Source organism: Elephantulus edwardii, unplaced genomic scaffold (assembly GCF_000299155.1).
Source record: "Elephantulus edwardii isolate Elephantulus edwardi_28Jun2011 unplaced genomic scaffold, EleEdw1.0 scaffold00127, whole genome shotgun sequence".
Lineage (NCBI taxonomy): Eukaryota > Metazoa > Chordata > Mammalia > Macroscelidea > Macroscelididae > Elephantulus > Elephantulus edwardii.
In genome coordinates, this window is record NW_006399877.1 from 1929828 (window position 1) to 1947463 (window position 17636).

The 17636-nt window shown below is 43.5% G+C and overlaps 1 pseudogene; it reads right to left on the reverse strand.

Moving 5' to 3' along the window:
- Positions 1-1087: 1087 nt before the first annotated feature.
- The window catches only part of LOC102863273, a 34546-nt pseudogene continuing 17997 nt past the window's right edge, over positions 1088-17636 (reverse strand).

The following is a 17636-nucleotide window of genomic DNA, read 5'->3' on the forward strand; positions in this document are numbered from 1 at the left end:
TTGCTTGCATGTGAAATCAATGAGATTGTTCCATAGTTTCCACACTCTGTTGGGTCATCCTTCTTTGGGATTAGAACACATATAGATCTCTTTGTGTCAGCTGGCCAAGTTCATCTTACAATCCTAAAATATTTATAGTGGGAAGAATATGTATAGTTTTTTTAGTAGATGTTTACAAAATCAAATTTAAAATCTATCCAATTGGGGGGGTTTTGAAAGCAAAAAGATGATGTTGTTGTTGTTGTTATGTGTTGTCAAGTCATCTGCACCTCATAGTGACCCGATGTACAACAGGCCTAAACCCTGCTCTGTCCTGTGCCAACCTTATTGTCTCTGACACACCTACCCCAGTTACCCCAGTCACTGAATCGATAGATGGTTTAAATGGACTAATGCAAAAATTAAGACCAGCTTCTAGCAGAACCATTAAACCACATACATTGCTCTCAGTCAATCCCACCTCATGGCAGCCCCCTGCAGGTCCCCAGGATTGTGATTCTTTTCTAGGGGAGACTAGTCATCTTTCTCCCCAGGAGCAACTGGTGGATGCCGGCTGTGGGCACCAGGGTTCCTTATGAGAACCACTATGGCGGTCAGACAGACTGTTGCTGTTAATTACTCCCTGGACTCTGGGGAGCAGCTGCGTAGTCAGGCTCTCCAGTGCCCCTCTGACTGTTTAGGGCAGAATAGTAGGAGGGAGGAAACGGAGAAGGAAACATGGGATGGGCCCAGCAGGACGCAAGGGAGTCTGGAGTCAAAGACAGTGGAAAGATTAGAAGGTCCCACTCCCAATTCCCAAGTGAAGGGTGATTATGGGCCATGCTAGGGGGAGGATTGGGCTCTCAGGTGATAATCAGAGCAGTTGGAACAGGGAAGCAGTGGAGCCTGAAATCCGGACGAGGATGGAGGACAAAGAAAATCAAAACACAAGTATAACTACAAAGTCGGTAGGGTCCTGAGAGTGAGTGGAGGAGGGAGATGAACTCGCTCTGGGTTTTCTGGCTTTTGATGAATATGTGTGTCTTTTTTTTTTTTTGGTCTGTACCCATGAGAACTCTTCACTTGAAGGTTTGAGCATGGAAGGGGCTCAAGCAGCAGCTGCCTCCTTGGCTGCTCCTCTCCTCCAGCAGCCTCTGCTACTGTTTTGCTACACACTTCCTGGCCGAGTGATGGGCTTCCAGGACGTGACAGCGGTCCTGGTAGGCCTTGGCCACCTGGGCAAACTGCCCCATCTCCTGGGTGCAGTTCTGCTTGTAGCTCTCGCCTCCCTCTGTTGGCAGGGCTTCATCCGGTCCTGGATGATGCTGACAATCTCGTGGTCCTCTCGGCTTTGAACATGCACAGGACATCCTTCTCATACTCAGTGAGGTCAGGCACGTGGCGGTACTGCCGATGGTAGTAGTAGCATCTGTTCTTGGCATGCTGCTGGTCTATGAAGTCTCTCTCGAGGGTCACGGGCAGGTCCACGAGGAGGTCAAAGGCTTTGACAGGTAGGTGATGGGGTTAAGCACCGAGGCCTGAGGTGATGGCAATGGCATGTGACGCAGGGGATCAGGGTAAACATCCTTGTCCCAACTCTCCGGCGTGGCTCTGGTGCACAGTTATCCAGCTGCAGATCTCACTATTCGAATGTGTGGGGTTTTTTTACAATTTTTTAAAAGTTTTATTATTTTGTGTGTGTGTACCGTCAAATCAAATCTGACTGGTACAGGAGGAGATTGCCCCTCCTTCTCCAGCAGAGCATCTGGTGGATTTGAACCACGAGCCTCTGGGATTGCAGTGCAGCTTCTTGCCACTAAGCCACCAGAGCTCTCTGAATGTGTGTGTCTTAAGCTCCATTTCTTTCACTTGTTGTTACTATGTGCCGTTGGGTCAACAACTCAGAGTTGAAATAACAGCTCGAAGTCGTGGCCTCGCCTATGTCTTCCTCACCATTTCCACCTCCCTCAAGCCCAGTGCTGCATTCATGTGTCGATGTCTCTCGATGACAGTCTTCCACTCTTTTGCTGACCCTTCACGTCTACTTGTCCCAGGATAATGCCTTTTTCCAAGAACTGGCATTTCCTGGAAATACGCCCAAAGTACATGAAACAGCATTTTCCTATCCTCGCCTCTAAGAAGCACATCAGTTACACTTCCTTCGAGACAGAATGACTGGGTTTTCAGCAGTCCATAATCAACATTTTTGTCAATACAGCTCAAAGACATCAGCTCTTCTTGGCTTTCCTTATTCATTGTCCAACTTTCAGATGTAGAAGCAGCAACTGGAAATACCATAGCTTGAGTCAAGTGCAACTCAGCCTTTAAAATTACCTCCTCATTCTTGAGTAATTGAAAGAGGTTCCTCACAATCCATTTGCCCTGCTGAAGCCCGTCTTTTGATTTCTTGACAGCCACTGCCGTGGCGTTGATTACGGAGTCAAGTAAAATGAACTCTGTGACCACCTCAGTCTTTCTTGTCCAGCACAAAAGGGATTTCATTTCTGTGTTGGGATTTTTTTGTTTGGTTGGTTTTTTTGTCCAGGGGTAAGAATTTTTGTTTTCTTGATCTTGAAATGTAATCTATATTGAAGGCTATAATCTATCATCTTCTTCAGTAAGTGCTTCAAGACCCCTCTCGTTCTTTAATCTAGACTGTGTCATCTTCATTATGTAGGATGTTAACGAGTCTTCCTCCATTCTCAATGCCACACACTTCTTCATATCATCCATATTTCAAAAAATTATTTGCTTGTCATACAGGTTGAATAAGAACAGTGGACGGATGCAACCCTAAAGCATGAGTTTCCTTGTTTTAAGCCATGCAGTATTCCCTTATCTGGATGACTGTTTCTTTGCATACAGACAGATTTCACATGAGCACAATTAAGTGTTCTGGAATTTCTGTTCTTCATAATTCATTATGACCCACACAGCTGAATGCCTTCTTGTAAACAAAAGGCAAATACACACGTTTCTGTCACTCCCTGCCATCAGCCAGGACCCCTCTGGCATCAGCAAGGTTATCCCAGTCATCATAGCTTCTTGTGAATCCAGCTTGAGTTTCTAACAATTTCCCATTGATACACTCTTCCATTTATTTTGAGATAATCTTCAGCAATCTTATATTTGCATTTGATATTAATGATATTGCTCTGTGATTTTTTCCATTCAGTAGGACCACGTTTTTGGGGATGGGAAAACATATGGATCTCTTCCAGTTTGATAATCAGCTACCATCTTCAACACTTCTCAGAATAGACCAGTAAGCACATCAGGCAACAGTTCTTTGCTGAAACATACAGGTTGGTTTCTGTCAATTCCAGGCTCTTCTCTTTTTGCCAATGCCTTCAGTTCAGCTTAGAATTCTGCTTTCAGAACCATCAATTCTGGATCATATTCTACTTTCTGGAAAAGTCTTTCTAAAAAAGAGTATCTAAAATACTGCCCCCCCCAATAATTGTAATGTGGAATGTACAAGGTATGAATCTAGGAAAATTATAAATTGTCAAAAATTAAATGAAACACATAAAGATTGGTGTCTTAGGCATTAGTGAGCAGGTTCCCAAAGAAAGTTAGTCCTTGGGAAGGGCCATCATGCTTGGAAAGATGAAAACTAGAGACGTTCTCGAGGGACTTGCACAATGGCCACCATGCTGTGAAGACATCCCAAGACCAGGCAATGACCCCCACATTGTGAAGACGGCCCAAGACTGGGGAATGTCCACCACACTGTGAAGATGGCCCAAGACTGGACAAGACTTTCTACTGCTGTGAATTAGACCGTTACGAGTCAAAGCTGACTGGATGTGAGCCAACAACAAAAATAGGTTAAACTAATTGTTGTTAGTGGGTACCATCGAGTCAGAACTGACCCATAGCTGACCCTCCAGCAGGTTTTCAGAGGCAGGAAATCACACCGGAGTTGACGGCCCATGTTTCTCCCACAGAGAGCTGGTGGATTTGAACCACATTCCTCTGGGTTGACAGTGCAAACTAGTAGTAGGTAATAATACAAGTCAGGAGGTCAGCTACGTTTGGAGAGGTGGGGTTAGAAGAAATTCCTCGGCTGCTGACAATGTTTTCTTTCTTGATCTGGGTTAAAGTGCATGGATTTTCTCCCCTGATAAGCACAACATGAACTATTAGCATGAGATGTGTGCACTTTAGGAAAACAGACTCTTTATGAAGAGCAGAGACAAAAGGAACACCACAAATTTGACTAGGAAAAAAATGGGATCATTATATAAGGGGGAGGGATGAGGGTGTGTGAATAGAGCAGTCTGGAAGCAGCATTCACACCATGTTATATTGGATTTTAAAAGTCACCTTTTCCATTACAAAGCATTACTACAAGAAACAGAAAGAGACCTGGAGAAATGGAAGAATCTACTTTGCTCATGGGTAGGAAGACTCAATATTGTGAAAATGGCAATACTACCAAAGGCAATTTACACATTCAATGCAGTCCTAATGCAAATACCAGTCCCATTCTTCAACAAGATGGAAAAGGCAATCTCCAATTTCATCTGGAATGGAAAGAGGCCCCGAATAAGCAAAACACTTCTTAAAGAAGAGACACAACATAGGAGGCATCTCACACCCTGATTTCAACTCGTACTACACTGCTGTGGTGGTCAAGACAGCGTAGTTCTGTTACAATGACAAAAACATAGATCAATGGAATAGAATCGAGAACCCAGAAATCAGCCCATCTATCTAGGGTCCAAAGAAGACATACAGATGGCAAACACATGAAGAAATGTTCAAAATCCCTAGCTCTAATAGAGATGCAAATCAAAACAACTATGAGATATCATCTCACCCCAGTAAGAATAGCAAAATTTAACAGAAAGCAAACAACAAATGCTGGCGAGGTTTTGGAGAAACTGGAACCCTTATTCACTATTGGTGGGAGTGTAAAATGGCGCAACCACTGTGGAAGGCTCTATGGCGCTTTCTTAAAATGTTGGAAATAGAAATACCATTTGATCCAGCAATTCCACTAGTGGAAATATACCCTAAAGAAACAAGAACTGTCACCCAAGCAAATATATGCTCACCCATGTTTATTGTGGCTTTGTTTACAATAGCAAAGAGTTGGAAACAACCCAAGTGTCCATCAACAAACAAATGGATAGAGAAGCTGTGGTGTATTCACACAATGGAATACTATGCAGCTTTGAAAAACAAGGAACTCATTCAATATTATTCAAAATGGGTGAGCCTGGAGGACATTATGCTGAGTGAAATATCTCAGTCACAAAAGGACAAATACTGCATAGTGCCACTGTTGTAAAGTGGGACTGACACTGGAGTTGGGGGAAAACTAGGAGGGGATAAATAATATACACTGCATTGAAACAGATGAAGGAGAGTACTGTTTAGGAGGAATATATTATTAGGTATTATTGTCATAACAAAAGTCCAGAATGAAACCTGCATAGTGTAGTGGACAGCGGCTGAGGTGGGGGGAAGAATTGTAAAACAATGAAAGAATTTATTTTTTCTTACTTGCCAAAGAGAAAAGTGAACTGGGGGGAGGGATGGTTAGGGAGAAAAGTGTGCAACAATGAATGAATGAAAAAAAAAATAAAATAAAATAAAAATTTTTAAAAATTACCTTTTTCAACACCAATTCCTGTAAATATGATGTTGACCTAACCACACATGCTAAAGAAAGTATTCTTTTCCTTTGAGGTTTGGAAAGTGCAGGATATCACAGTCTATTTCCAAAAAGTCTCTTTCGTTACAGTCTAACAGATCCATGATGTAACAGTTGGAGCCCAAAGGGTCTTGATGCACAAAATTATGGGGAGGTCTTCACCATGGATCCCAGAGACAGACATGATAAAGGAAGCAATGTTTACAGCAGGTTCTCTGACATAACTGTCCTGCCACTGTCCTTGTACCATCCTGTGACAAACTGAAGAGTGTGTTTGAAGTTGTGCACCCTTAGCCAGTCATGAAATCCCACTACGTGTCACCCACCTGTCCCTGCTAGGTCTTCCATCTCAGAGATCTCACTTTGTCAGAATATCCTTTCAGGCAATTATGATTTTGTAGCTTTTAGTTCCTGCTCCAACTGTATTTACGTGTTTTTTCCTCACTGTCCAGCAGAGCGCATCCATCTCCATGCTGTTCATTTGGGCTTCTCTTCACTCTGGGCCATCTCCATTCTCAATAAGGCTCTGCTTTAACTCTATGAAGATTCTAGACTCTTGCTCCATGGCAGCCTATCCAGGGATGACCCCAACGTCAAGTGTATCTGTGGGCCATGGCCAAATTCACAACGCCTGCTGCCTAGCCAGCTAGCAGGGACAATGTCCTACAAGAAGCCAAATGGGCTACCCAGTGTTAGCGGGTTTATGTGGTTTTCCAATAGATATACTTTAAAATTCTGTCACTTAACACAATGTAAACATGTCCTCCTAGCAAACTGAAGGAGCTGTGCCTTTGTGGTTGTTTGAGATTGCTGTTCTTACTCGTGGCTACCTAAGATGGATTACATCGCAACAGCAAGAAAACAAAATCCTCACCACGGGCCAGTAGGCAATGTAGTGATAGTTGGAGAGCATCAAGATTCAACACTAAGATAGAAATTGTCAGTGATTTCATCTTGCTTAGATCCACAATCAACACCCTTGGTACAGCAGTCAGGAGATCTGGAAACACATAGCATTGGGGAAGTCTCCTATTGGGTACCTCTCCGAAGTCCTGAAGAGCAATGATGTGAGTTTAAAGATTAAGGTGGGGAGCTCTGGTGGCCTAGTGGCAAGAAGCTGTGCTTCCATCCTGAAGGCACATGGTCCGAGTACCCCAGAAGGAAGGGCAATCTTGTCCTGTGCCAGTCAGATCCGACTCGGTGGTACACAAGGGGGAAAAAAGATAAAAAGATTATTAAGGTGTACCTGATTCAAGCCTGATTGATTCATAGTCTTTCTAGTCACCTGCATCTGAGAGCTGAACGTTGAATAAGGATGAGAGAAGAAGAATCAATGCCTTTGAGCTGTGGTGTTAGAGAAGACCTCTGACTATGCCGTGGACTACCAAAAACCAAACAGATATATCTTGAAGAAAATGCAACCAGAGTGTTACTTAGAGGCCAGGATAGCAACACTTGGTCTCACAGACTTTGAGCATGTTGTTAGGAGAGGCTATTCCTTGGAGAAGGACCTCATGCTTGGAAAGGTGGGGGGTCAGCGTAAGAGAGGAAGACTCTCAAAAGGTGGATTGGCACAGTGACTGTAACAATGGGCTCACATATATCAGAGACATTAAGGCTGAACACAGTAGGTCAAGGTTCAGATCTGTTGTTCAGAGGGTCACCATGAGTCGTACTCAGCTTGATGCCACCTAACAACATCAACAATAATTTAGCAACCTATGTATGACAGAATTCCAATACTTGTTGTTGTTTTTGTTGTTATGTGTGTCATTGCTTGTGACTCATAGTGACCCTATGTATAACTCTGAGCCCTGCTCTATCCTGAGCCAGTCTCATGTCTCTGACACACCTACCCCATTACCCCTATCACTGAGTCAACACACTTCATCCAGGGTCTTCCTCTCCTACACTCTCCCTTCCAAACATGACATCCCTCTCCATGGACTAGTCCCTCCTTGCAACATGCCCAAAGTATATCAAACGAAGCTTCAAAATCCTTGCCTCCAAGGAACAGCCTGCTCTCAACCTCTCTGGGATGAATCTGTTTGTTCTCCTAGCAGTCCATGGTGTATTCAACACTCTTCTCCAGCACCGCAGCTCAAAGGTATCAAATCTTCTTCTATTATCCTTAGTTATTGTCCAGCTCTCTGATGCATAGAAAGTATAACAAAGACCATGAATTGTATCAGGTACACCTTAGTCTCCAGTGTAACATCTTCAGTTGCTCTTCAGTACCCTGCCAAGGCCCCTGACAACAGATTTTCCCAATGAATTCATCTTTTGATTTCCTGGTTGCTGGTACCAAGAATGTAGATTGTAGAGCGGAGCAAGCTATTATTGTTAACAACCTCTCTCTCTACTCCATCAATCATGGTGCTGCCAATTGGCCCAGTGGTGACAGTCTTTGTTGTCTTGATGTTGAGCTTCAATCCATATTGAAGGCTGCAGTTTTTTACCTTCTGCAGCAAGTGCATCAGGTCATCCTCAGTTTCAGCAAGCAAGGCTGTGTTGGGGTTGGAAAATCAAAAGGTATTAACTTGCTCAGCCAGCATTTCTTAAGCTGAAGGAACTGAAGGACAAATTCAAGGCTCAAGTTGGAATACTTAAGGATGCTTTAAGCAGAATATTGAATGACCCAAAAAGCATTGAAAGAAGATGGGAGGAGTACACAAAGTCACTATACCAGGAAAAATAGGCTGACATAAGAATTTCAAGAAAAACATATGATCAAGAGCCTGTGGTGAAGGAGGAAGTTCAAGCTGCTCTGAAGGAATTGGCAAAAAACAAGGCCCCAGGAATTGACAGCATATCAACGAACATATTTCAACAGACAGACACTGCCCTGAATGCACTCACCAAGTTGTGCCAGGAAGTCTGGAGGACAGCCACATTGGCCAACTGACTTGAAAAGATCCTTATTTGTTCCCATTCCAAAGAAAGGTGACCCAACAGAGTGTGGAAATTGTTGAACAATGTCATTAGCATCACATGCAAGCAAGATCCTGCTGAAAATTACCCAAAAATTGACTGGGACAGCACAGCAACAGAGAACTGTCAGATGTGCACGCTGGGTTTAGAAGAGGCCGTGGCACTAGGGGTATTTTAGCCAATTTTAGTTGGATCTTGGCTGTAAGCAGAGAGTACCAGAGGAATGTATATCTGTGTTTTATTGACTATGTAAAGGCATTTGACTGTGTGGATCACAATAAACTGTGGCTGACTCTGAGAAAAATAGGAATCCCAGAACACTTGATTGTATTTATGCAAAACCTATACTTGGACCAGGAGGCAGTCATCAGAATAGAGCAAGGAAACACTTCATGGTTCAAAATCAGGAAAGGTGTACACCAGGGATGCATACTCCATACTCCATAGCTTTTCAATATATATGTGGAGGCTGGGCTATATGAAGAGGAATGTGGCATCAGGATTGGAATATGCTATATAGAATAATGTAATAATTTAATGACAATCCATTATATTCCCATGCTCCCAGGTTATGCTGGGTATGTCTACTAAAGCAAGAACCTTGAAGGCCATCAGTCATGGATTGAATTGTGCCCCTCAAAATGTGTGTCAAGTTGGCCAGCCGTGTATTATGTAACTATCAGCATTGTGTAATTACCCTGTGACCTCGTGTAATGATCCTCTGTGTTGTGAATCTTCACCTCCCTCACGTTAATGAGGCAGCATGCAATCTAAAGGGCTAAGTTTCATATTGAGTCCATTTCCTTTAAAAGCTGAGATGGTATCAACAGTTGAGCAGGTCTCATAAGGCCCTGACTACCACCAAGAAAGGAGAGCCAGGAGTGGAGTGTGCCGTTTAGACCTGCGATCTGTGTGTTGGGAATCTCCTAGTTACAGAGCAAGTTGATGACAAGGACCTTCCCAGAGCCAAAGGTTGTATCTTGAGTCAACTTCCTTTTGAGGCATTAAAGAGATTAAACAAACAATCAGGGGGCAAAGGGACTACCAGAAGGAGACAAGATCTTCCTCCAGAGCCAACACAGAGAAGGTCTTTACCTGGACCTGCCCCCTGAATGGAGACTTATGTTCACCTAAATTGTGAAAGAATAAGTTTTGGTCTGTTAAAGCCATACATGTGTGGTATTTCTACTACAACAGCACTAAATAACTAAGACATTGTCTTGGAATCCTTCCTCCTACAACTACTTTAGAGTCTAGACCCAAAGAACCTTCAGACAGCTCCCTGAATCCAGTACCTCTTGGCCAACAAAAATTGTTCATAATGGGAAAATATCAGAAGTCAGAAGAGTAAAAAAAAAGAGTAAAAAAAAAAAGAAGTCAGAGGAGTGACTTTTAAAAAAAAAATTATTTATTGTTGTACATTTTCTCCTCCCCTCTCCTCTTCCTTCCCCTGCCTGACTCGTTCCAGATTGTTCTCATACATAAAATGCATAATCACATATTCCTTTCCGTTCTTCCCCTCATCTGTTCTAAAGCAGTGTTCATTATCTATCACTCTTTCCCCATTCCCTCCCCAAGCCCCCAAGTCTGTCTTATTTTATAACAGCAGTGTTATGCAATGTTTGTCCTTTTATGACTGAGACATAATATCCTCAAGGGTCCCCCATGCTGTGTAATGTTTTACTATTTCATCATTTTTCAGTGCTGTGTAATATTCCATTGTGTGGCTGTACCATAGTTTTTCTATCCATTCATTTGTTGATGGGCACTTGGGTTGCTTCTATCTCTTTGCTGTTGTGAATAATGCAGCAATAGTCATGGGTGTGTGTACATCTGTTTGAATTGTGGCTCTGGTTTTTTTAGGGTTTATTCCCACTAGTGGAATTGCTGGGTATTTCTATTTCCAACTTTTTGAGAAAGCACCATACCACCTTCCATAGTAGTTGTACCATTTTACATTCCCACCAGCAGAAAATAAGAGTTCCAATCTCTCCACATCCTCACCAGAATTTGTTGTTTCTGTCCTATTGAACATTGTTATTGTTACTAGGGTGAGGCAATATCTCCTAGTTATTTTGATGTACATCTCTTAGAGCTAGGGATTTTGAACATTCCTTCATGTATTTGTTTGCCATCTGCATGTTTTTGGTGAAGTATCTGTTCATATCCTGTGCCCATGTATGACTGAAAAAGTTTGTTTACCTTTTTCTTGTTGAGGTGCTGAGTCACTGTTTTAAACCTCCACAAGATGATGTCTTTGAATTTGATTCAAGGGAAGCAGATCTGGGTCATAAATGCATAAGCAATTCTCTCCTCTGTTGTCTCAATTTGACTCAAGTTTTCCGCATTTCCCACTTTTTCCTCCACCTGCAATAACCCTGTGGAAATGATTTCTAACGATCCATGAAAAGATCAAGGACCAACCAACTCAGATGTCTTCAGCGGCCATGTCCTAATTTATTGGCAATATGTTGAATAATGTTTTCCTGATTATTTCCTGGTTCTGTTGCTTTACCATCTGAAAACAGGCCAAAGACAGTTATTAATTAAATGAAAATGCAGCAACCAAATGTTGAGAGCTCCAGCTTTTTCCTTCTGAAGTCTTTTATTTGGAGGCGCATTGGGCAGAGGGGACATTCGTCATACCTTTAAGTTTACGAATTTATTTTCAACATCCACAGGCAATTAACTTCTGGTTTCATTTCCTATCAAAAGATTCTTTGAACTTGTTTTCCTTCTAAAAATCATCCCAAATGAACTCATATTAACAAGCGTGGCAGCCGGCTTTGGTTAAAGGAAAACTGCAGGAAGAAAATTGAATCCATTTGTGAATGTAAAGCAGCAGCGGTGGTGAAAAAATCATGTATAATGTGTCCCACGCTGCTAATTGGCAACGCTTGTCTCCTCTCTCATAGACAACACTCCAAAACCTGCCCATTTAGGAGGCATACGGAAACCAGAAGATGCTCCGGAGCAATCCCCTCGGTTTACACATCACCGGAGACCGAGGGAGATGGAGTGGCCTTCTCCAACACACACCGCGAGTCCGTGGTCGAGTCTCAGGCTCTGGGCTCTGTGGAGCTCTTCCCACAGCCAGGCCATCACTGTGGCCTCCAAACCATTGCCAAGGAGCCTTGCTAAGATGTCTCCAAGCACTGATGGTTTCATGCAGAGGGTGTTGCTAGCGGAAATACAAAATGACGTAAATTAGGCAGATTTTCATGTGTTACTGTTTTGAACAAAGACAGAACATATGTCTTCACTTTGCCCCTTGCAGGAGGATCTTCTCCATGAGAATGATTGGTATCCAACTGGATGATGGTTCTCTGAGATGAGCCAAGCTAGGACAGGAAGGCATCAAAACAGCTCCCCAGAGGTGCCACCCGCTGGGGGCTCACAGAGCCTCCCCTCCCCAGGAGCACAAGCAGCATTTCCAGGGAGGTCCAGCAGGCTCCAGGTTCATCTCCCAGCATGTCATGTCCTCCTTTCCAGTTTTAAATGTATACTAAACTAAAAAGCCACACTATTGCCATCAAGTCCTCCCAACCCACTGTAAAACTCCACCAGGTTTCTGAGGCTGTAACTCTTCCTGGGAGGAGACTGTCCATCTTTGTCTAGTGCGAGCTAGTGGACTTGAATCCCTGACCTTTCAGTTAGCAGCCCAGCACATAACACACTGCACTACCACAGCGCCTTTTTTTTTTTAAACAAAGATATTGTCTTTTTTATTTGTGGGTTTCCCATTTGGGCATAGGGGCGCAGACTCTCTGGCTGCTTCATGCTGAACAGGGACATTGAAATGAAAGGGAAGGGGAGTCCACTTTAACACTTGACCATGGTGCCTTTTGATCCCATAACCCATTGCCATTGAGTCAGTTCAGACACATGACCACTTCCATTGGTTTGTGAAGCCGTAAATCTTTAAGGGAGGAGGAGTTTGCAGCTGGTACAATCTCTCTCCCACGTCACAGCTGGTGGATTTGACTCACCAAGCGTTCAGTTAACAGGCCAACACATACTGGCCTTTTTATAGTTTATTTTTAAAATCAATAGCTCCTTTTTTATCAATTGTGGTAGTGGTATACTGTTATAGAGGTTGCTCTTGTTAGTGTGCCCTGTGGAGTTGGACCCGACTCATAGCTGACCCTCCAGTGGCTTTTCAGAGGCAGTAACTGCACAGGACGAGACTCCCAAGGTGCAGCTGGTGGATTCGAACCACACGACTTCTGGTTGCCAGCACAAGTCCTTACCACTAAGCCACCAGACCTCCTTATAGTGTGGCAATGGTATAATCACTTATTCAGTGTTATTTTTCTATCAATTAGGAACATTTTGAAATCTAAAAATTATTCACATGCAAGCAATTTAAGAGTGGCAAGTTCACATAAGAGGCAGAGATGGGGCTTTTTTTTGAGGAGTTCCTGAATGGAGCTAGGATGCTACCCCAAAGATGGTGGGCTTGTGTTCACCCAGAAGTGTCCCCAGAGGAAGACCTCGTGACACACTTGAGAAAACTAAGCTGTTGAAAACTCCAAGGTGCTCCTTTCTACTCTGCTATAAGTGGGGTCTCGGTGAGGCAGAGGTGACTTGAAAACAACTGTAGCAGAACTAATAGACAAGAGCTTTTCAGAACCTTTACATCCGCTATGTGCTGGGTATGTGTCAGCCTGGCTGGCCATGGTGGTCAGTGGCTTGGCAGTTATCTGAGTTAATGCTGCAATGCAGCCTTTCCATGAGGTGAACTGATGTGATCGATGCAAGAGGCGTTTTCTCAGGAGTGCGGCCCACATACAATGTCCACACGTGTGTTCCTAGCAAAGTTCACAGGGGTTTGACTCGATCTGGATCCTGGATCCAATTTGTCATCACCTGTCCTCCAGTTCTTGGGGCTTAGGCCAACTGACCTGCTGATCTTGGGCTTACCACCTCCAGCTGGAAATCTGACCGCAGCTGAAATTGTCCAGGTCTGTAGCCAGGTCTCTACATCAGGGCGAGTCAGTCCCTCGAGATTCTCTCCCCCATCCATCCGTATCTAAGCTTCACTGACTCTGCTTCTCGAAAAAACCCAGCTTAAGATGAGGATGGAGACTAGTGTCCTCAAGCTCAGCACTTGGGAGTGTGGGCTGGTGACGCGCTGTTGTGGGGCCGCCTCGTGCTCTGCACAGTGTGAGCAGCATCCCTGCCTTCTAACTATTAGATAACAAAACCTGGTGGCACAACGATTTCATGTTTGGCTGTTAACCCAAAGGTCAGTGTTTGAAGCCCACCAGCTCCAGGGGATGAAGATGTGACAGCTCCTCTTGCTGTTGTTGCTGTTGTTGTTGTCTGGTGCCATCGAGTTGAGTCTAAGTGGCCCCGTGTTCAATAGAACACCCCCGGCCTGAGCCTGCACCATCCCCAGTCTTTATCCGCCGTACTGGACGCCATCCGCACAGTCTGCTGCAGTCGCTGTGTCCGTCCTCTGCGGGGGGATTCCTCATTTTCATCGGCCCTCTGCTTTGCCAAGCATGACGTCATTTTACAAGTTGTTCCCTCCTGATAACATGCCCAAATTCACATGACGTGAATTCTCACCAGCCTCACTTTCCAGGAGTATTATGGCTACATGTCTTCAAGACTGGCTTGGTTGTTCTCCAGTCCGTCCACGGTATAGACAATACTCCTCACCAACTCCACAGTGTAAAGCTTCAATTCTTCTTTGATCTTCCATATTCACTGTCGAGCTTCACGTGTATACAAGATCAGTGAAAATACCATGGCGTGGGTGTTTGTTATCATTGTTGTTGAGTATGATTGAATCTGAACCGACACATAACTGATCCTCTAACGTGTTTTCAGAGGAAGTTAATCACGAGGGAGGAGATGGTCCATCCTTCTCCCGAAGAGCAGCTGGTAGATTAGAACTGCATGCCTTTGGGATTGCAGGGCAGTTTCCTACTCGGCCACCAGTGGCACCTTAAACAGAAATCCTTTAGCACGTTCACGAGGTCTTTCAGCAGATCTTCCCACGGCAGTACTTCATCTGACCGTTTTAATTGCAGCTTCCATGCATCTCAATTGTGAATCCAAGTAAATGGAAATTCTTAACAATCTCAATCATTTCTCTATTTATCATTATGATGTGTTTATTGGTCCAATTGTGAGGATTTGTGTTTTCTTTGTGTTGAGACATACTCCCTCCTAAAAGCTACAGTCTTTGAGCCTTATCAACAAATGCTTCAAGTCCTTTTGTTTTTCAGCAAAGAAAATTGTTTTATGCACACATTGCAGGTCATTGATGAATCTTCCTCCAACCTTGATGCCACATTCTCCTACATATGGTCCAGCTTCTCAGGTTATTTGTGCAGCATGCAGATTGAATGGGTATGGAAAAGGGACACAAAACTGTTGTCCATTTTTTAATGATTTTCCTTCTTTTTTATTTTTTCATTCTTTTGGCAATCCATGAGATACTAAATACTCTTTATGCATAATACAATTAAAAGGCATTGATTTTTCTTCAGTTGTAATCTTTTATATATATTTTTCTTTTTAAAAAAATAGATACTTTTCCCTTTTTTAAAAAAATAATTTTAATGAACATTTACAGAGATTTTGGATTTCCATACATTCATTGTTGTATTTTTCTCCCTACCCACCCCTCCCCCCAGTTTACTCTTCTCTTTGAAAAGTAAGAGAAAAATTATTTCATTGGTATAGAATCCCCCTCCCACTCTAAGTACACATCATACATTATCCCCATATTGCTTGAATGATGGTTTCATCACGAGTACACTGAGTGTTCCAGAAACCCCATTCTTTTCAATGTTAATTTGTTAAGATCCACACAGCCTTGGCGTGATCACATAATGACTACTCCCTTGGAAACACTATGGGAACGTCACTGTAGGTCCTGATCAACCACACAACAGTGGGTAGAACTTAGGTCACTCCTGACTTTGGACAGTGAATGCCTAGCACCATCTCAGATGTCCTTGGGGACACACCCACACTAGTAAGTACCTAAGACTGAGTTGTTCTTGTTGTTATGTACTGTCAAGTCATCTGCTACTCATAGCAACTCTATGTACAACAGCTCTGAAGCCTGCCCTGTCCTGAGTCAGTCTCACTGACTCCGACACACCTACCCCTATTGCCCTAGTTATCAATCCATCATCGCATCCAGAGTCTTCCTCTCCTGTGCTATCCCTCCACTCTTCCAAGCATGATGTCCTTCTCCAAGGATCTGTCCCTCCTGGCCACATGCCCAAAATATAGGAGACAGAGCTTCAAACTCCCAGCCTCCAAGGAGAAACTTGGTTTCACCCTTTCCAAGATAGACCTATTTGTTTTCTTGATGGTCCATGGTATGTTCAAGACCCTTCTCCTGCACCACAGCTCAATGATAGAAACGCTTCTTCTTCTTGGGAATTATCAGTTCTCCTTAGTCATTACCAAGTTCTCTGATGCACAGCAGGTAATCGCAAAAACCATGGACTGGATCAGGCACACCTTAGTCTCTAGACTGACATCAGAGCTTCTCAGGATTCTGGAGAGGTCCCTGACAGCAGATTTACCTAATGCAATTAATCTTTTGATTTCCTGACTGCTGGTGCCAAGAGTGTTGTAACCAAGCAAGCTGTAATTGTTAACAACCTCAGTCTCTTCTCCATCTGTCATGGTGCTGTCAGTTGGCCCAGTGGTGAGAATCTTTGTTTTCTTGATGTTGATCTTCAATCCATATGGGAGGCTGCAGTCCTTGACCTTCTGCAGCAAGTGCTTCAGGTCCTCCTCAGCTTCAGCAAGCAGGGTTGTGTCGTCTACATAATGTAGGTTGTTGATGAGTCCTCCTCCAATCCTGATGCCATATTCCTCCTCATAAAGCCCAGCCTCCTGAATGATCTGTTCTGCATATAGATTGATAAGGTATGGAAACAGGATGCACGCCAACATACTCCCTTCCTGAGTTTGAACCATGCAATGTTTCCCTGCTCTGTGTTGAGGACTGCTTCCTGGTCCAAGTATAAGTTTTGTATAAGCACAATCAAGTGTCCCAGGATTCCCATTCTCCTCAAGGTTAGCCACAATTTGTTGTGATCCACACAGTCGAATGCCTTTGCACAGTCAATGAAACACAGACATCTATCCCTCTGGTACTCTCAGATTTCTGACAAGATTCATCTGACACTGGCAATAATGTTTCTAGTGCCACGGCCTCTTCTAAACCCAGCTTGTATTTCTGGTAGTTCTTTGTCAATGTACTGTTTCAGTCATTTCTGGGTAATCTTCAGGAGGAGTTTGCTTGCATAAGATATGAGTGATATTGTATCATAATTTTCATACTCCATTGGGTCACCTTTCTTTGGAATGGAAATAAATATAGATCTGTTCCAGCCAATTGGCCAGGTAGTTGTCCTCCAGATTTCTTGGCACAACCAGGTGAGCACATCCAGGGTAGCATCTGTTTGTTGAAATTTGTCAGTTGGTATGTGTTTGAGATGGCTAGTTTGGCACAGGATAGAATGATGATTAGAGTTCTTTTTCCAACAGGGTGAAAGAAAACCTACTGACTGGGAACAAATATTTGGTAATATTGTCTCAGACAAGGATCTCATAACGAAAGTTTACAGACTCTTATAGGGCCTCCAGAAGAAAAAGACTGATAATCCAATTACAAAATGGGCAAAAGACATGGAAAGACTTTTCACAGAGGAGGACATTTGGATGGCCAATTGTTGCTGTTGTTATTGTTATGTGCCATCCAGTCACTTGCGACTCATAGCGACCCTATGTACAAGAGCTCTAAACGCTGTTCTATCCTGTGCCAACCTACCCATCTCAAACGCACTCGTTCCCACCACTCCAGTCACAGAATCAATCCATCTCATTGAAGATCTTCCTCTCTTTCACCACCCCCCACTCTGCCAAACATGATGTCCCTCTCCAAGGACCAGTCCCTCCTTGCAACATGCCCAAAGTATGTCACATGAAGCTTCAGAATCCTTGACTCCAAGGAGCATTCTGGCTTCACCTTCTCCAGGAAAAACCTGTTTGTTCTCCTAGCAGTCCATGGTATATTCAA